A 20,873-nucleotide genomic window follows, 5' to 3' on the forward strand; every position below is an offset into this window, starting at 1 on the left:
GCCTTCGCCCCCTCGGACTGCGTCCCGGGAGTCTCGAGACCCTAACACCCTCCCTCTTCTCTGGCTGGCGGCCATGCCCCCTCCGGGCGCCCCTCTGCTCCGCCCCGGGGCGCTGAGCCCGTCCACCTTTAGAGCCACCTCCTGGCGGCCCCGCCGCCGGCCTCCCCGTCCCCCTCCTGCGCCTCGGAGGGCTGGTGGGGGCGGGCCGGGCCGCGAGACGGGACCGGCCGCTTCTTACTCCCCAGGCTGCTGGCTGCCCGCGGCGCGGCCCGCTTCGGGTCGGAGGAGGTGGGGCGCGCGGTTTGCTCCATTTCAACCAGCCCCACCTGACCCGCGCGCCCGACCAGCCAGGCTAGGGCCAGCCGGGGCGCCAGGGAGGCCCGCCGCTGGGCTCCCCGGTGCCTTCCCTGAGCCGGGCGGCCTGGCACGGCGCACTGGGCACCGGCTGTCGGGCTGCAGTAAAGACGGCGCGTGTCCGCGCCCTCGCACATTTAGGCGGGGGCACCCCCAGAGGGCGGCTGGGCTGAGCTCCAGCGCCTCCACGCGGGGAGGGAAGGTCTGCTCCCAGCGCTCGGGCCCAGGCTCCGCGCAACCGACCTACAACCAGAGACCTCCTCCCTCTCCTCCTGCCTGCCTGCCTGCCCTATTTTCCAGCCCAGGAAACGGGTCCAGAGAAAGGTCCGGGCCTGGGCCTCCTGCCTCTGGGGCCTCGCTTCCAAGGCTCGGCGGGCCGGCCGCGGGGTAGCATCGGGCCGACCTGCCTCCACCGGGAGTCCTCGGGGCTCAGTTGATTTGCGCCAGGAGCGCGTCTTCTTGGGGACCAAGCGCAGGTGGCAGCTCTGCCTTCTTTCCGAGGAATCGAGACCACGCAATCGAGACTGGTGGTGGTCGAGGGGACAGGTGGATGGTAAATAGATGGGGAGGGGGGGCGCCAGCGAGTGCGTCAGGGTTCCCCGAGGACTCGCCCAGGCTTCGCTCCCCACAGCGCGGGGAAACTCGGGCTGCTGACCTTCGGGGTGGGATGGAGTTGGGGATCAGGGAAGAGCCAGAAGGGGTGAGGGCCCAGCCCCTCTCAGTTTCGGCTTACTTGCTTTCTGCCTTCCCTCCCTTCCCTGCCTCCCTCCCACCTCCCTCTCTTCCCACTTCCTCCTTCCCTTCCTCGCACAGGCATTCATGACTCGCTGTGTGCCACGCTGTGCCCTGTGCCGGGGCGCAGAGGTGGGTAAGGCAGGGGCGCCTCTTGTTGGAGGAGGACCTGGGCAGCTATTGTCCTCCCCACAATTTCCACTTCCTTCCAGATATGCTCAGCGAGACTGGGCATAGGCCCCTCCCTCCCAGGTATGGGAACTGTGCGTGGCCTTGCGTCTGCGGTTTGGACTCAACCCCTCCCGGGGGGGCGGGGGAAAACCCCCAGCCACATCCTCCGCCATCCCCACTTCTGGGGCTCAGTTTAGGCTCGGGGGCCAGGGGTCTTTGCTCTCCTTGCGAGGCTGACAGACCCTCTCCTCAGGCCTCAGCTCTCAGCAGGACACTGGAGTCATATCCAAATTCCGGGGAATTGCCTCTGCTGGCACCGTGTCCTGCAGTCCCAGGTGAATGGCAAACCCAAGGGCTCTCATAAACCCACTCCCCCGCCCCACACACACACCCCATGCTGAAATCCCACCATCAGTGCTTGTCCCCGGGGTGTGGAGGTGCTGCTCTCTCTCTGAGGACAGGGCGAGGTGAGGGGTGAGGATTGGGGGACAGCAGGGAGCCAGACCCCCCCCCCCCCTTGGGACGTGACCTTGTGGGGAGAATCTTAGGCTCCCGGTGGGGGGTGGGTTGCCTCTCCTTTTGTTCTGGAGGGTGGTCCACAAGAACCCCATCCTTAGCTCAGGGATGCTAGAGCAGGCTGCAGGGGGCGGGAGTGAGTGACAGTGAAACCGGACAACAGATGGGTCCGGGCTGCCTGTCATTACTTGAGCCACTTAAGCAGAGACAAGGTTGAATAATGTATGAGCATTTGTTGCAATAATGCCGGCAGTATGGTCATCTGCTAAAATCTGCTCTACCTCCTCCCCACCCCGCAAAAGTCTGCTGTTTCTATTGGGTAGAAGGACAAAGATTACACAGGGAAGTAGACAAGAGGAATAAAAATGGGTACTCCAGGCAATGGGAAGTAGGCAAAAGGAATAAAAATGGTATAATGGTTAAAGATTACAGGCCATGCAGGCTGGGGGTTGCAAAGGGCAGACTCCATTGTTTGGGCAACAAGGTGGGTTAATCTTTCCATGATGATAGGCAGTTCTCGGATAAGGAGCATGGACCGAATTCCCAGGTTAACTTCCAGGCCTGGGGTACAGCTCCCAGCCAGGTCAGAATGTGCCTTCTTTCATCAGAACCAAACAATCACGGTTAACAGAGCATGACTAACATTTCTTATAACTATAGCTAGTCCCCACGGTTCCATTTCTCCCCCTGCCCCTAACAGCAGGGCGCCTGGATGCCCAGGCTGTTCCCCGGCTCCCAGGAAGGAAGGGGGGCCTGAGGAAGAATATTTTCCTGCAGATCCTTTGCAGTGAAAATGACTTCTTTGTTCTGTCAGAGGGAGACCCGCCCTTCCTTACCTATCGAAAGGCACTGACACAAAATCAGAAGCGAGAGAAAACAAACAAACCCCTAAAAAACTCAGCCAAGGCTACCCTGCACTGCGCTTCAGCTGATTGTTGCCAAATGCCCAGTCCTGTGTCCTGAAGGCCTGAGGGGATCAGCTGTGGCCCACTCTGAGGAGGCGGGGTGGGGGGTGGGGAGGGGGGGATCTGATGAGGAGAAGCTAGCCAAGTGATTCACCTGTCAGGGGGGATGGGAAGGCTTCTGGTTGGCGGGTGGAGGGACTTCAGAATCCACAGGTGGGTGGGAAGCAGTGATGGGATCTCTGTTCCCATCCCCCGTCAATCGCTCTGGCTTGGGGAGGGGCAGCGCCTCCCCCTGCTCTCTATTCCCCCCATGCCCTCTTGCGTGGGCTCCTCCCAGGAAGCTGCTGTTCTGAGGCCTGCCTCCTGGATCCCTGGAACGGGTCCCCAGGCTCTGCCCCACCCCCACCTTGCCTCGGGATTTGAGAATGGCGTGGGTGCAGAGGTGGAGGGGAAGAGAGAGGCAGTCACTTGCCATCCTCCGTGACATGAGTACAGGCACGACAAGCAAGTCAGGAAAGGATCTGTAGTTACTCACTTGGAGCCTGCCTGGCTTCCGGGCTGCCTGCCTCACTCCTGCAGGGGGGCCACCCTTGCCTCCCCCAGTCCTTCATGCAGCACCCTGAGTCATCACTCACTCTTCCCAGGCTCCCAGCTCAGGAACTCAATGGTGGTGGCCAACTTCTGCTGTGGAGCGGGGAGGGCAGCTGGCCCCGGCCATGCACATGGCTGTGCTGATGCAGACAAGCTTTGCCTTCCAGGCCTCTGAGTTGAAGGAACCTACGCCTTTAGGTCTTTGTCCATGGGGGGGGGGGGGGGGGGGGGGGGAGGGGGGCCGGGGGCTGGCAGCTCCAGGGAGATGACCTGCTCGCCACTTCCCCGGGCGGCCCCTTCTTTGGGGCCGGTTCTTCCTGTGAGGAGACACATCTTAACTCCAAGCTTAATTTCCAGGTGGGGTGGAGGGCAGGAGAGGCCCAGGTAGGTGTTTAGAGAAGAAAAGTTCTGTTCAACCCTAACTGGTTTATTCAGTGGATAGAACATCGGCCGGCAGACTGAAGGGTTCCAGGTTCGATTCTGGTCAAGGGCACGTACCTTGGTTGCAGGCACATTCCCAGTAGGGGGTGTGCAGGAGGCAGCTGATCGATGTTTCTCTCTCATCGATGTTTCTAACTCTCTATCCCTCTCCCTTCCTCTCTGTAAAAAATCAATAAAGTATTTTTTTTTTTTAAAAGAAAGAAAAGTTCTGTCCATCCCTCTGGACCGGCACGCAGTGGGTAGCATCCTTCCTTCCTCACATCTCAGCGTCTTCACTTACACTGCCAGGCCTGGTGACGGGCACTGGAGATGTCACGGTGACTTAGATACGGGCTGCCCCTCCAGGGGAGCCTAGCACTGCTTGAGGGGGGCACTGGGAGGGTGGGGGGCAGGGCGGTGGGGGCAATCTCCTGGTGGTGCATGAGAAATGGAAGGAGTGCTCCTGCTCCCGGAGGCTGAGGCAGAGGGGACTTGCTCCTGCCCTTGGGGAGCTCCTGTTCTGGGCACAGAGAGCGATGCCTTGAGAAGGAGCTCCTCTCCTCAGCACCCCAGGGCTCGGTGCCGTCCTGGGGGCCAGAAGTCTGTCACCATGAAGGTTGGCACGGAGGTCATGGTGCAGCGACTGGGACCATGTACGCTCTGGCAGCCTCAGTCTCTTGGTCTAGTCTGCAGGCACGTGCGTGTGTGTTGTGTATGCTTGTGTATGTATGTGTGTGTGTGCATGCACATGCATGCCCGTGTAGGAGAGCGTGTGGGGTGTGCATCCTTGTGTGTGGGCGTGAGTCAGAACAGACATATTTGCTCCCAGCTGGAGTCTGAGAGCAGGGCTTGGCCAATGTGTGTTGGGAGGAGGAGGAGGAGGAGCTAGGGGCAAGATTCTGGGAAACTAGGGGCAGAGAGAGACAGAGGCTGCGTCTCAGAGAGGCTGCCTGGGACCACAGGCAGCACCAGGCCACCTCTCAGAGCTCATTCCTGTGGCTGGGGGTGCCCTGGGGGTTGCGAGGCACTTTCCATCCCAGGGGAAGCTCAGACAAGCTGCACAGGAGATCTAAGCTCATGTACTCACCTCCCCAGCTCCCAGCCCTGGTCCCTGGGAGTCGGTGTGTAGCTGATGTTAGGCAGAGATTATAGGAGAGGAAGGTGATGGGACAAAACAGGCATGGAGTTTAAGTAACATAATTGATGTCACCAGAGATTGGAGTGGTGTGTTAAAATTTAAGGCTATCAACGAAAAAATTATGGATGCCTCTGTGTAACTCCCATACGCAAGGAGAAGGAAAAAATAAAACAAAGAAAACACCACCAATTTAATAAAAGATTACATGTCTGGGGGATTAGAGACAAAAAGACATGATGAAGGGAAACATAAAATCATATACTACGCATAATTACGGACATCAATCACAATAGTCCATGTTTGAAGGACTATATTCCTTCAAACTAAGCTCGGACTCAACCTTCCCTTGTTGCCCAAACAATGAAGGAGAGAATTCAAAGTGGGAAATTTAAGAGGAATAGTTCATATTATTAGAACATCCCATCTGTCCAGGAAATGTAATAATCCCAAACATTGATGTGTCTAATAATATAGCCTCAAGTTACATAAAAAGGATCCATTTTTAAAAAGGAGGACTTTCCAGTCTACAGTCACAATGGAAGACTCGAATCCCCTTCCCTTAGGAATTTATTGGCGGTGAGGGCCATCCAAATAAATGAGCTGGAGCCCCATCTCCCAGCAGCGGTATCGATCTCAAAACATGGTGTTGAGCAACCAAAGCAGGCTGCAGAAGGGTGTGTATGTACCATGCTAATTGTGCAGAGCCTAGAATCTGCAAGCAGCACTGTGTGCCTCTGATGGATGATAAGTGTGCAGTACGTCTAGGAAACGTTTAGGAAGGGTAAACACCCATGCCATGTTTTTCCTCTGCAGAGGGAGGGAAGGGAAGGCAGTAAGGGAGGTGCATTCATTTTCTATGCGGTGTAACAAACCACCATCACTCAGTGCTTAACACAGCACCCATTTACCATCTCACGTTTCCTGTATATCAGAAGTCCAGATATGGGTTCGCGGGGTCTCAGCTGAAATCGAGGTGTTGACATTCTGTCTGAACTAAAGACCCTCTTTAAAAAGGGCTCACCTGGTTAGTTCAGGCCCACCGACACTCGAGGGGTGGGGTTATACAGGGTGTGTGTACAAGGGGCCAGGAATCTTGGGTGCCATTTCAGAATTCTGCCAACCATAGGAGGGATACACAGGGGGTCCTCAGTTGCATTAAATATTTTATTTCTACATAAAATTCTACAGCAAATATGGCATTATGTTAAGGTTTAATATGACATTATGTTAAGGGTGATGAATAGATTGGTTATAGATTGTGTTCAATTTTCTTATTCCCTTCTCCAGTATATTTAGAAATATTTCACACACATATATAATGAGCAACAACAACAAAAAGAGCCAAGAATCACCCTTCTAAGAAACTGTGGTAGTAAGACATCACAATTGAAATTATAAATGACTTAGAAACAGATAGCACAACGAATACTAAAACCTGAGAGATACAGACATTATAGTAATTAGGTAAAACGTTGTAGCTTTAATTACTATCTTATGAACAAGAAAGACAAATAATTAGTGAAATAAGTTTACAACTAAATATACTAGAAAAGAAACAACAAAAACGAATTTAAAGAAGGAATTAGTAAAGATAAAAGCATAAAGTGACGACAGAAGTAAAATGTAGAATTAATAAATGAAATAAATGAACTTTCCCCTTGAGCAGTAAACAGAAAAGGGTTAGCCAGCCTGATCAAGAATAAAAGTGGCAACATAAGAAGAGGGACATAGTTCTATAGAGAATATTAAAAACTGTAAGAGAATATTTTCTTTATGCCAATATAGTTGAAGATCCAGGTGAAATGCATGCTTTTCTAGCAAAATAGAAATTATTATATTTACCCTTAAAGAAAGACACCAGGCCCAGACAGTTTTATAGGAGAATTTTATAACCTTTAAGGAACTGGGAATTCCAATGCAATCCAACTGCTCGAGAGCAGCCAAGATATTCGGCGAGGTATTGTAATGCTGACATTAAAACAAGGCAAGGGTAGCACAAGCAGAGAAAGCTAGAAGTGCATTTTATGATTCAGGTCGCATTAGTAAGTAACTATGAATTAATTTAATACATACTTACTTTAATGTTTAATTCATGTCCATACATAAACATAGAAGCCAACATTGAGACAAAGGAGACAATCTATGGCCGCTGCGGTAGGGAAGGGTTGGGGCAGGTCTTCTATCAGCTGCCAGCCATTGCCTGGTGGGGTGAGGGCATGGGCCCAGGGGGTGTGTCTGCAGAGGCAGGTCTCACCTGCCAGGTGGGAGTTGAGACTGGAGGAGAGGACCTCCCTGGTAACGTGAAGGCTGCTCTGGATGAACCAGATGTTTCCAGAAAGGGACGGGCCCTAAGCCTGGGCTGCCATGGGCCTGAGAATCGTGGTGGAGGTGGGGTCTCCCCTTCTTGAGGTGGAGCAGTAAGGGAGTCAGTCGGCAGTCCTCCCCTCCTCCTGCCCTGCAGGGCCAGCCTAGGCTTGACACGTGACCCTCCTGGCCTGAGAAAGTGGCCCCGGCGGGCTCACTTCTGCTTCCTTCCTAGGTTCAGCCCTCCTCTGTGGTGTGAGCTCATTCATCCAAGAGAGGAATCATTCCCAGGGAGAAGAACAGCAAAACCATCTCTCGTTCTCTTGGCCAAGTTGGGCCCCACCCCGCCCCTGCCTCGCTGAGGTAGTGCCTGCTCTGAGTAGGAAAAATAGAGCCGGCAACACCCTTTTTTGCTTTTCTGGAGGAGATTTGATGGTGTATGTGTCTGTGCTGTTCTTAGCTAGGAGACAGCAGGCCCAGGAGACTGGGGGTGGGCGGGAGTGGGGGGCAGCGACCAGAGGAGTCAAACTGGAGCTGCCTGGTAACTGGAGCAACCTACTTGCAGAGAAACCAGCTGGGTGGGCCACCTGTGCGAGGCTGGGCACCAGGCCAGGGTGAAGCTTGCTGGAAAGAGAGGCGGGAGGAAGACTGATGAGGAAGGAGAGGGAGGATGGAGATGTGGAGGAGGGATGAGGAAGGGAGGGTGAGGAGTGTGAGTGGGAGGAGGGAATTTGAGGGGAGAGGGGGAGGGAGGAAGAGGAGTGAGGAGGAATCCAAAGACTGGAGCATGGGGGAGTCTTGGAAAAGGAAGTCTTCTCCTGCAGGCCCCTCCCCATCCCTGTGCCCTCCCCCCAACCTTTACCCCCGTCTCAGGTCATCTTCATTTCTTCCCTTACTGCTCAGCTGTGCCTCTGCTCATCGCAGTAGGTTCCGCATAATTTCTGGCTTCTCCCTAGCCCCGCCCGCCTCTCCAATCTCAGCAGCCAGGTTGTGTACCATGATTAGTCTTAAATTTGTTAAGAAGAGCTTCAAAATACACAAAGTGGATAAAATAATATAAAGAACCCTCACATACTTCATTTGTTTCCTCTGTGCGCCCACCCATCTGTGATCCTTTTGAATAAAATCACGGATCTATCATTTTATCTGTAAATATATCATCAGTATGTATAACGGATAGGAACTAAAAAAAAACTGACCTCAATACTGTTATCACACAATATCATTTTTATAAAAAAAAAACACCTCCCCAATTCCTTAATAACAATAAATATTCAGTTCTTATTTAATTTTTTGTCTCATCCATGCTTTTATTTTTATTTTTCACTAGTTGTTTATTTCAATAAGGTTCACACATTAGGATTTACCAAGGAGGCCCTCCACCTCCCTGCCCAGACCTCTCTTTGCAATTCCTCTTTTGAAGGAACTGGGTTGGTCCTGTAGACTGGCTTCCCAGGGCTGATAGCTCCCCTGTGGTGTTATTTAACCTCCTTCTCTAAGACCAGTTATTTTAAGAAGCTTTGAAAACAGAAGCGAGAGACCCTGCGGCTCCTTAGTTCCAAGTGCCGGCAGCCCCTGAACGGGTCCCCATCGCCTCTCCTTCACCTCTCCTCTGGGCTCTCCGTCTTGCCTCCAGCCCCACCGGCCTCCCTGTTATTCCACGAATCCATTCCTCCCCCCCTACCCCGCCCCCCCTTGCTCTCAGCTCTTTGCACTGCTGCTCCCTCAGCTTGCAAGGCCTTGCCCAGGTCTCCCCATGGCTCCTGACCTCCCTCTTCAATGCCGACTCCCCGACTTAATATTGCCAACTGCCCCCTCCCCTCCAGCTCCGGGGCTCCCAAAGGCACGTGTCACCTTCTAAGGCACCATGTCCTTTCAGTATTTGTGCATTGACTTTATTACATTTCCTACCTGTCTCCCGGCTAGAGCAGAAACTCCCCGAGGGCAGGGCTTTCCAGGTGTTTTGTTCCCAGGGTATCTCAAGTCCCTAGAATGGTGCCTGTCACATGTTAAGCCCTCTATTTATACTTATTGAATGAATGAACGAATGAATGAACGAATGAACGATTCTTCCTAAAACCCAGAGCTGATGCTCCCTCCTGCCCCCAGCTTTTTAATGCTGCCCTCTCATTCTTCCCACCCCCACCCACGCCTGGGCTCTGCCTTGCAGAACACGTGCTCAATCTTCTTCTGAGCCCTTGCCTGGGCTGTCCCTTCTGCCGGGAATGCCGTCCTCCACACATCTCTCAGAGATTTTGTCATGCCTCAGGGCTCACCAGTCATTCCCTCTCGGGAGACTTCTGGGGGCTCTCTGCTAGGGCTGGTAGTCGCAGCGTGGGTGCCAGGGGAGGGTGGACAAGCAAGAGGAGCCCCTCTGGGAGGCCTTTCCTCCTCTGACTTATCTCTGACTCTAGGTCGAGCCTGACCCTGGACCACAGGTTGATCTCTAACCCTGATCATAGGCCTCCACCCAGACAAATCTCTGATGCTGATCACGCGCCTCAGCCTGGAGTGACCGATGGCCCCGGGATGATACCTACCCCTGATCACAGACTTCTGACCCCAGGCTGACCCCGGGCCCTGATTCCAGCCCCAACCCACACTGCCTGCCTTGGGGAGTGAGTGAGCCTGTGGGGATCCAGGGCCTCAAGGCGGGGAGTCTCTGGGGCACCTGGGGACAGTCCTCATTCTGCCCTTCTTCTGCCCATCCCTCCCCTCTGGCTCCCACCCAGTGGATGCTGCCAACCTGGTAAGAGACTTCGTGGCCAGGCACCGGGGGAGGGAAAGAACTGGCTGGACCAGCTTGCGCCTCTGTTTGCACAGGTCTGGGTAAAAATAGCCTCAGCCCCGCAAGCCTCTCTCACTTCCTCCCTAGCCTAGATCCTGCCCAGGCCCAAGTCACTTGCCAGCTGTCCCTGCCCCGCGGCTTCTTCTGGCCTCAGTGGGACAGGGCTCAGGAAGATGGGGCAGGTGCCTGGACAGCCACAGTGGCTCTGATCAGCCCAAGTGAACCCTGACACCTGCTGCAGCCTCTGGGAAGCCACCCCATTGGCTGCTGGCTCTCTTGCCTGGTGGTGGCTCCAGATATGAGATTATTTGTCCTCCCTGGGGTGTGTAGACATGTCTGTCCACTGCTGGAAGGGGGAGGCCCTGGCAGGGGGAAGGAAGCAAGGAGGAAGCCCAGGCCCTGCGATGGGAGCCCCCAAGATGGTTGGGGGGAGTAGAATTTAATTCCCTGTAGGGGTGAGTTAGAGTGAGTGGGGGCTGCAGGCTGGGCTTAGCCTTTCTGGGTGCTGCAGAGCAAGAAGGGGTTCAGTGGGAACTGTGTTCTGAAGGGAACAGAGGGTCAGGGAGGGGAAGTCTTGGACTAGTGGTGGAGGAGGGGTGTGCGTGCGTGCATTGTGTGTGTGTGTGTGTGTGTGTGTGTGTGTGTAACCTACAGTGGGGAAGTGGGAAGAGGGTAATGCAGGCTGCAGCCAAGACCACATTTGAGGGCACCTGAGCGCCACCACACGATCATGCGAAGGGGTTCTGCTCAGGAAGGTACTGAACTGAGTGCATTAAAGAAATGCCCCACCCCTGGTTTAGGGCAAGTTCCAAGTCATGGAAAAGCTGGGGCCTGAAGATCCCGTAATACGGGGCCAGAGCAGGGGTTGGGGTCTTGGCCTTCCGCCCACATAGATGGGCTGGGTGTGTTATACCACGCCCAGGCTGCTCTCGCCTGGCACATGCTGCCCACTCAGCGACTGGAGTCTCTTCCTGAGTCCTCCTGATGTCAGTGTGGAAAACTCATCCACGGAGAACACATCTGTCATCACCCAGCGCCCTGCGGTAGCACTGCCTGAGTGCTGGGGTGGAAACCACAACTCCCCCACTCTTGGTCTATGTGGTTCCAGGGTTGGGTGGGGCTCATCCTCACTCTGGCTCTAGTCATGGGTACTCACCCCAGGCCTGGCCAGTAAGAGGCATGCTGATGGTCACATGATTCAAGCAGAGCCAATGAGCATCAGGCCTGGAACTTCAGGGGAAACCTAAGCCTGCTGCTATTGTGGCCATATGTACCTGTCTGAGATTGGAGTCAGGACACAGGAAATTGGGTCCAGAAATGTAGATTGCCTTTTCTTTCTGTGGGGGATGGAAAGGGCCCACGTCATAGATTACCTTATGGGGCCTTGACCAGAAAATTCTGGACTGGTTGATTAAGATTCCATTTCCAGGGCAGGTTGAAACAGCAGTTAGGCAGGTATTAAATGTAGGGTTGGTATCCTGGGCTTTAGCACAAGTGATGCCATTTTGGGCCTGTGGTTTTCTCTTTAACAGAAACCACAGTGCCTCTTATGACTGGTCTTGGAAGTCACACACAGTCACCTCTGCCACAGGCTGTTGGACAGACAGGCCACTCCCGATTCAAGGGCGTGAATGCCAGGAGGTGAAGGTCCTTGTCCGCGTGGCCCAAGTTGTCTTGCTGCCGTTTCTGCTCCCCAGGGAGCGGGAAGGGAAAGGGGAAGGAAAAGGCACCCTCCTCCCCAGCAACTAAGTGACTTGGAAACTGCACAGTCACCTCTTTTCATATCCCATTTGCCCTGACCTAGTCACATGGCCACACGCAGCTAAAGAGTGCGGCTGGGAAAGGTAGCTGTATAGGGGCAATCCTATGCCCAGCTTAATATTTCCATTACTATGTGTCTTCGCGTGGGTGCCCAGAGCAGAACCGGAACTTGGGTGCAGATAGTTTATTTGGGCGCTGGATGGTTGGAGGAAGAGGGCAGGGAGTGTGCTGTTGAGGTCTCTACATTGATCTACAGTCCCACCCTGGGAAGGAACCCTCCTGCACTTTCTGGCTCCCTCCACCCCCACTCTCCCTGGCTCTCAGGGCAGGTGCAGTGGGCTCACTGTAGGGCCTGTCCTGGAGCTCACTTCCCAGCCATGTCTGATAACCAACACAGGCCATCTCCAGGAAAGCCTGGCACTGGGCCCTGTCACTCCCAGACCTCAGCTGGGAAACTGAGGGCCATTCTGTGGGCTGTCGGCCATCCCCTAAAACCTCAGTCCAGGAGGCCACCGACTGGTGCCCCTCAGGCCCGCGCTGGCCACTCCATCCTGCCAGGAACCCTCTCTGCCAAGCTCCACACCAAATGGAAATGTTCAGAAGTCGAAGCCATAAATACGAGCCTAAAAAACAACAACTAGAAACAAAGAAGAATGGCTGCCCCGACCCTGCCCCAGAACACGCATTTCTAGGACTTCCTGGCCCACCTCCGCGGGGTTGGATGAGGACCTGACTGGAGGCCACCCCTTCCCTCTTCCCTGGGGGTCTCTCCATGGCAGCAGGTTGGACCTTTTTACTTTCATGGACCTTCTGGTGAAGCCTGTGGACTCTGGTTAGAATGAGGTTTTGAAGTGCGTAGAACATGTAAAGGATTACAAAGGCAATCAATCAAACTACGGCTATCAAAATATTACACACAACTTTGCGTCATAGTGATGCCTGTGTCTTCATTCAGTTAAGATCTCGTGGCGGGCTGAATAACGACATGGCTTTAAAGCAGCGATGAGAATAAAGGACATTGTGAGCCGTCTCCACTAATGGGACTGTGAGGTGCACGTCGCTAGGGTTTCTGTTGGTGACAAAGTCACAGCTTCTGCTGAGGCCACTGTGGGAGAATGCACCCAACTTCAGTGCAAAGTTAATGGGAATAACGTTGTCCTTCTCTCCCACCCAAATCCATGAGCCTGATTTCTATTCCTGTATTCCTTGGGGGTCAGTGGACCCAGGGCTGAGATGCCCCATTCTACCGGGAGCCTTAACCAAGATCTGTGGGCATCTCAGGCCACATAGCCCCAGTTGGAGATCCTCTCCCGGCCCGGGCTGGTTGCCGTTGAGCCAGGGAGGTTTGGGGGAAATGCCGGCGGTGGCGTGTGCATTCAGACCCTGGGGTCATGGGAAGGGGAAGCTGAAGCAGACTCAGCCCCAGCTGTGCGTGGCTCAGTCAAGGAGGAAAGGATATTCCCGGCACCTGAGACAAAATGTTGCCAGGGCCACCAGAGGCTGGGGACCCTTAGGGGAGGGAGACAGCATCTCTGATGGGATGCAGGAAGACGTCATGTCGACGCTGGCCTGTGAGAGTCCAGGGGGATGTTCAGGGTGGTGGAGGACAGCAGGGCATCCCCAGCAGGAGGCTCTGACAGCGTGATGGGGCTGTGGCTGCGGTCAGGCAGGCCTGGACTGGAAGGAGGTGGCCACAGCGGGGGCCGGAGCAGAGACCTAAGCAGGCAGCCAGCTGGGCCCCAGCTCTACAACCCTAAGCCCTCAGGCACTTCCTCCTGTGCAGGCCCTCAGCAGAGCCGGTGCAGCTGCCACTGCACATCTTGGCTTTGGGACAGCTCGACCCATAGCGCCAGCTGCCAGGCACTCAAGCCAAAAGCCACTGCCCTCATTAGCTGGCAGGGGATCAGCTGCTTTGAGGCCCAGTGGCCCGGATGTCTTAGATGTTTGTAAATCATCAGATTATAAAACGAATTGCAGTGTTAGCCCTAAACCTGGCTCATCCCTGTCAATGTCTGGTTGTGTTTCACTCTGGGGGGTCGTGGAAGCTGCAGGGACAGTTCAATGGAGCCTTGAGGGGTGGCGGTAGGGGAGGTCCATGCCCTGTGGCTTTGGCTATGCTGGCCTGGCCCCCCTGTGTGCTGGACAGTACCACTCACCTTGACTGAACTTCCCAGGAGCCTTTGGAGAAGCAGGGAAGAGGATGTGGAGGGACGGCTGGGGCTGTGGACTGGAGGCTCAGCCTCCCTGTGTACCTCATCGCGCCTCGGGAGGAGGCAGGACAGGCTACAGGACTGCAGAGTAAAGCTGGGCAGTAGCCAGGCCCAGAGGCTGGACTGGGTCAGTTCAACCAGCCCTGAGCCCAAGAGGCTCACTGGCCTAGGAGGCTACTTAGCATCTCAGCTCTGCCCCTGGGTTCTCCACCCCCCAGCCATCCCCAGGACCCTGACTCCTCCATCCTCTCTCCTCAAGACCCCCCTCCTGCCTCCAAGTCTCCCCACGGCCTGACTCCCCACCTGCCCCCACCTTCACGGGCTCCCATCACTCTGCTCCTTCTGAATGGGAGACTCTCTTCCTGTATTTCAAGGTCTAACTTGCTCCTTTGTCCCAATGTTTCCTGAACACCTTCTCCAGAGCAGCCCGGGCTGGGCTCTGGAGCCACCAACTCCTTTTCCCTTCCGAGAAGTCCCCCGCATCTGCTCTAACTCAGTTCATATGTTTGACACCTGTTCCATTGCCATGTGTACTGTCGTAGATTACACACTATTCATGTAAACACTCTGTCTTGCTGGGTTCACATTTCTTTTGAAGTCCCGGCCTCTACAAGGTCAAGGCTGAGACAGCCCAAGAAATAGTCTGCCCACCTCCAAGGAAGCTGAAACCCAGAGAGGACATGGAAGATCTCAAGCCACACAGTACACGGAACAGGCCTGGGCTGGAACTCGGGCTTCTTTTCTCACTTCTGGAGGCACAGGGGCCAAGGACACAGTCATAAATAAGCCCTGGACTCCCACAGGAAGGCTCGCCCTGCCGGCTGCTGACGTTCTGGGCAATCGGATGTCCCGGCTAGTGGAAAGCTATTGCTTCAACTATGGGTGGGCTTAGAGCCCACAAAATCTTGCTGCCCTGAAGGATGGCTACACCCTTTCTGTGGAGGTGGCGGGCCCCTCAGCACCCGAACTCTACCCCCTTCCTCCCTGGTGTGTGGCAGGGTGGCATGTGGGAGAGTAACCGGCGCCTGTCCTCCTCCCAGGGCTGAGGCCTGGAGTATCCATACCGAACAAAGCACACACTCCACCTCAAAGCGTGGGTGCCCGGCCAGCACCACCCTCTCCACACCCACACAGGGCCGGAGGTTGCCTACCGGCTTCTCCTGGGAGCCAGAGGGAGCTGGGGGATGCGGGAGTGATTTAGGTGTGTCCCAGGGTGGAGTGTTGTTTCTTGCTGCCAAAGACCCAACGGGAAGGGGGACGAGGTGAACCCACCTCCCAGGGGCCTCCTTCCTAGGCCTGAGTGCTCCTCCTGCCAGGGAGGCATCAACAGTCTCATTGTGTTCCCCAGTGAGTCTGCCCAGGAGGGAGCGCTGCCTTTCACGTAGCATAATGTCCTCAAGGTTTATCTACTTCGCAGCATAAGTCAGTTTCCTTTCATTTTAAGGCTGAACATAATATTCCATTGTGTGGCTAGCCCACACTTTATTTATCCAATTACCTGCCGAGGGGCACGTGGGTTGCTTCCCTATTTTAGCTATTGTGAGTGATGCCGCTATGAACATGGATGTATGAATATCTCTTCCAGGCCCTGCTGTTAATTCTTTTAGGTCTATATCCAGACGTGGAAATGCTGGATCCTATGGTAATTCTATTTTTAATTTTTTGAGAAACCACCGTACTGTTTTCCCTAGTGGCTCTCCCATTTTACATTCCCAGTAACAGTGCACAAAGGTTCCAATTGCTTCACATTCCTGCCAACATTTATTATTTTCTGTGGTTTCCTTTTTCAGAGTGGTCATCCTCATGGGTGAGATGATATCTCCTTGTGGTTTTGATTTGCATTCCCCTAATGATTAGTGATGGGGAACAACCTTTCATGTGCTTAGTGGCTATTTGTAGATCTCTTTAGAGAAAAGTCTATTCAAGTTCTTCGCCCATTTTTGTGTTGGGTGTTGTTATTGCTGTTGATTTTTAGTATTTCTCTACATATTCTGGATATCAATCCCTTATCAGATATATGATTTGTAAATAATTTTTACAATTCTTGGGGTTGTCTTCTTCCTTTGTGGAGAGTGTCTTTTGATGTACAAATTTTCAAAACTCTTTATGCAGTCCAATTGGTCTATTTTTCCCTTTGTTGCCTGCACCTTTGGTGTCATATCCGAGAACTCAATGCCAAATCTAGCAGGGTGCAGCTTTTGCACCGATATTTTTCTTCTAAGAGTTTTACAGTTTTAGGTCTTACAAGTAAGTAAACTGGAACACTTTTGAGAGTGGAAGAAAATGCTTTAAATAATGATATACTTAAATTTTATTTATACATTGCCCAACAAATGAATTGTCTTATTAGTGAGCCTATGAAATATTTTCATTCACTAATTAATTTCAAATATAAAGTTCTTTCTAAAACACAAGTAACATATGTCCATGTGCATCAAAACAAACATTGTATAGTGATTATTTGAACATTAAAAACAGCATACCCAAGAACACCTGGGGCTGTCACCACCTCTCCTGCAGCCGTGGGACACTGGAGTGAGTGCCCAGGTGGGAGGTGGGAGCTGTTCCCTCCTGGAAGTTCCCTTGGAGAAGCAACCATCTCCTCATCGCGCGCCCACCGCCCGCCGTGGTGGGTGAAAAGGATTTCAGAACCCGAGTGCCTCTAGCACTTACCCACGCAGAGTTCTACCCTGTGTGAAAACAGCTTCCTGGTGCCCAAAGGACGGCCATGCCAAATAGTGCAGATGTTAACTTCCAACCCTTAGAAAGGGGTCTCACCAAAGTCCACTTTGTTGAAACTGATATTTTTACAGACAAAAACATGAGGATATTTGCCCTCTACTGACAGCATAGATATTCCCAATATTAAGAGACATGATTATCAAACACACTTAAAAAACCCCCACAAATTACAAAGAGGAAAAAAGGTAAATTTAGAGAGGAAAAATCCAGCAGATACCACCTTCGCCAAGCAAGTGATCAAAGTTAACATCATCAGTAATGGGACAAACGGCATCATTTGCCTCCTGATGTGATATTCAGAGACATATAATTTATGTAGTGTGCCTGCCAGTAAGTGCATTACCTGAATCACGAGGAAGTCATCAGACAAATCTAAACTAAGGAACATTCTACAAAAAGGTGGACCTGTACTCTTCAAAAACATCAGTGTCACACACAAAAAAAAACAACTAAGAGAAATGACTGTTCCAAATTAAATGAGATTAAATGGACCTGGCAGCCAAATAAAAGTAAGATAGGATTCAAAATTGGATCTTAGAGTTGGGGAAGAAATTGCTCTAAAAGATGGAAATGGACATTTTGGAAAAAAATTTTTTTTTTTATTTCAGAAAGGAAGGGAGAAGAGAGAGAGAAAGAGAGACATCAATGTTGAAAGAGAATCGTTGATAGGCTGCCTCCTGCACACCCCCGACTGGGGATGGAGCTCGCAACCCTGGCATGTGCGCCTGACCCGGTATCAAACTGTGACCTCCTGGTTCATAGGTTGATGCTCAACCACTGAGCCACACCGGCTAGGTCATTTATTGCTTTTTAGAGAAAGTTGAATGTAAGCAGCATTTGTGGAAAGGAACCCTATTAAACAAAAAGCTCCGTCTCAGCTGCTCTCCTCTAAAGTAACTTATTGCTTTTTAGAATAACTAGAGACAAATGTGAACAAAGACACGGAGACACATTTTTTTCTTAACACTACCTACCCGTGACATAAACAACGTGCCTTTGAGGAAATGAGCAGAGTAAGTGGAAGCAAGCTCGGTCTCAGAAATTCTTCCCCAAGGTGCCTACTTATTATTTGTTAGAATATAGGTAGGAATGTGAGCTTTATCTGGAAAAAAAATTATTTAAGAAACACACATTGTTAACTGATTTTTTTAAAATGTAAGTTAGAGCAAATTAAGATATATTTACATAGCATTTTTTTATATTTGAAAAATTTTTTAATTGAATGCTTTATTTTGAGATAAGTACAGATTCACATGCAGTGGTAAGAAATTATAGAGAGAGATCCTGTATACCCTTTACCCAGTTTCCTCCAATGCTACATCTTACCACACTATGTACAGCAACATCCCAATCAGGATATTGACATTGGTATAATCAAGACACAGAACAGCTCCATCTCCATGAGAATCTCTTCACTGGTCCTTTTATAGCTAAGCCCACTCTCCACCCCTCCCCATCCCATTCTTCATCGGCATCCATGGCAACCACAAATCTGTTCTCTGTTTCTATAATTTTGCCATTTCAGGAATGCTATATAAATGGAATCCTACAGTATGTAACCTTTTGGGATCTTTTTTTCTCCCCCACTCAGAGTAATTCCTTGGAGATTCATCCAAATCGTTGAGTCAATCAAAGATTCATTCTTTTTTAAATTGCTGTGGAGTGTCTATATATATAAAAGCCCAGCGACCAAATGGCGGAGCGACTGGAATGGGAGGAATGACCAGAACGGCCGGAGTAAACAGTCTCTATGACATGCACTGCAGTGGCCAACCGGCCCAATCCAGGCCATGATTGGCCCCCACAACCACCTGCAGTCCCTCCCCCCGGCCAGCCCTGCCCCCAATCTGCACCCTCCCCATTGGGAGTGGGGCTGGCTGGCCAACCTCCCATGTCCCCTCCCCCTACCCCCCCTCTGTTGGCATGGCTGGCCCCGATTGGCCCCCATCCAGGCGGGCTGGCTGGACCCCACCCATGCATGAACTCATGCACCAGGCCTCTAGTTTGAAAATATGTATGTAGCACTGTTTGTTTATTTATTCACTTGTTGAAGAACATTAGGGTTGCTTCCCGTTAGGGGCAATTATGAATAAAGCTGTCTGAACATTTGTGCACAGGTTTTCCTGTGAACATAACATTTCATTCCTCTGGGAAAAATGCCCAATCCTGCAACTGCTGGGTCTTTCCGTGGTGGAAGGGTTAGGAGCTGCCAGGCTCTTTTCCAGTGTGGCCGTACCATTCTACATCCCCACCAGCAATGTCGGAGCAATCCAGTTTCTCTGCATATGGGGTTGTGGCTATTTTTTCTTTTAGTCACTTTCTTGCCTGTGGCTATTCAATTGCTACAGCATCATTTGTTGAAATGATTTGTTTGTTCCTTTTCTTCAGAATTGCTTTTGCACCTGTGTCAAAAATCAGTTGGACGTAAGTGTGTGGGTCTATTTCTGGACTCTCTATTCTATGCCTTTGAGCCATGTGTTTATCTGATTCTAATATCACACTGCCTTGATTACTGTACCAAGCCTTGATTTGGAGTAGAGTGATTCCTCCCACTACATTCTTATTTTTCAAAATTATTTTTAGTTATTCTAGGTCCTGTGCCTGTCCATATAAATTTTAGAAAACACTTGTCTATGTCTACAAAACCATTGCTGGGAATTCTCATAGGAATTACATTAAACCTTTCTTTACTATGTTGAAGTTTACATTTCTGAATATAGTATGTCTCCATTTATTTAGGTCTTCTTTAGTTTATTTTGTTTTCTCTGGAATGACTGTAAGTAGTATTGTAATTTTAATTTCAGTTTCTACACTGTCATTGTTAGGATATAGAAATACAATTGATTTTTGTTTCTTTATCTCATTCCTGTGATCCTGCTTAACTCACTTATTTGGTAGATTGCTTGGGATTTTCTACATAGATAATCACAGGAATAGTTTTAGTTCTTCCTTTCCCATCGATATGCTTTTATTTCTTTTTCTTGTCTCACTGCAGGGCTAGACGTTCTAGTTGGTGCTATATTAAACAGCAGTGGTGAAAACAGACATCCTGATCTTGTTCCTGATCTAGGGGGAAAGCAGTCTTTGCGCATTAAATGTGATGCCAGCTGTAGGCTTTTTGTAGGTTTCTTCATCAAGTTGAGCAAGTTCTCTTTGAATTCTAGTTTTCTGAGAGGTTTTCTTTTAAAAATTTTTATTTTTATTGATTTCAGAGAGGAAGGGAGAGGGAGAGAGAGCTAGAAATATCAATGATGAGAATCATTGATCGACTGCCTCCTGCACGCCCCCTACTGGGCATCGAGCCTGCAACTGGGGCATGTGCCCTTGACCGGAATCGAACATGGGACTGTTCAGTCTGCCGGCCGACGCGCTGAGAGGTTTTCTTAAAATCATAAATGGGTGTTGGATTTTGTCAAAAACCTTTTTGTGTCTATTGTTATAATCATATGATTTTTAAAATTTAGCTGATTGATTGGTTTTTGAATGTTGAGCACTTGCTATATGCCAGGGTCCCTTCTGGGGGCTGGGTAACATAGCAGTGAGCAGAACTGGTGGCATCTCCCCTATACATGAGACAATGAAAGGAAAACCCATCACCATTATTATGAGAATTAAAACCAGAGGCCCCAATATTGTGCTAAAGGATAATTTTCCAAAACTGGTAAAATTATGACTTATACAGAAAATGAACACTTGTTAAAGACTTTTATTTGCTCATTAATAAGAAAACTTAAAAATTTCACAGCTCAATCAAAGAAGAATCCAGAAAACAGATCCATGTATAGATAGATTAGAACCATTGAAATGAAGGTAGAAATGGATGCAAATTGGCTTTTCCAATAGAGGAGAGGAGCATCCTTCCCCTGCACAGAATTTATTTACATGTCTCTAAGCCAGAATGAGTTTGCATTGCTATCAGCTACAATTTGAGTTGCAAATTAGCTCCCATAAAACCAGGATTAGATAAACTGGACCCCAGTGTGCTATAAACAATGCATAGTTTTCCAATGAAACTCAAATTTCTCAGTTTTATTGGCCAAGTGGTTTTCCCATATAAACTTAGAGGAATGCTCTAACTGTAAACCGAAAAGTACATGATAGGAAGGAGCAGGACATGAGCAAAGATGTGACCTGACCCAGGACTGGGGGAGGGCCCTTTGGGATGTAAAGCCACTGGAGAGTTCCTGTACCTTGAGACTGGCCCTTTGACCCTCTGTGGCTGTTGGCGGGAGGAGGTGTGG

The sequence above is a fragment of the Myotis yumanensis genome, unplaced genomic scaffold (assembly GCF_028538775.1).
Source record: "Myotis yumanensis isolate MYYU_CA2020_CCGP unplaced genomic scaffold, mMyoYum1.0.hap1 SCAF_14, whole genome shotgun sequence".
Taxonomy (NCBI): Eukaryota; Metazoa; Chordata; class Mammalia; order Chiroptera; family Vespertilionidae; genus Myotis; species Myotis yumanensis.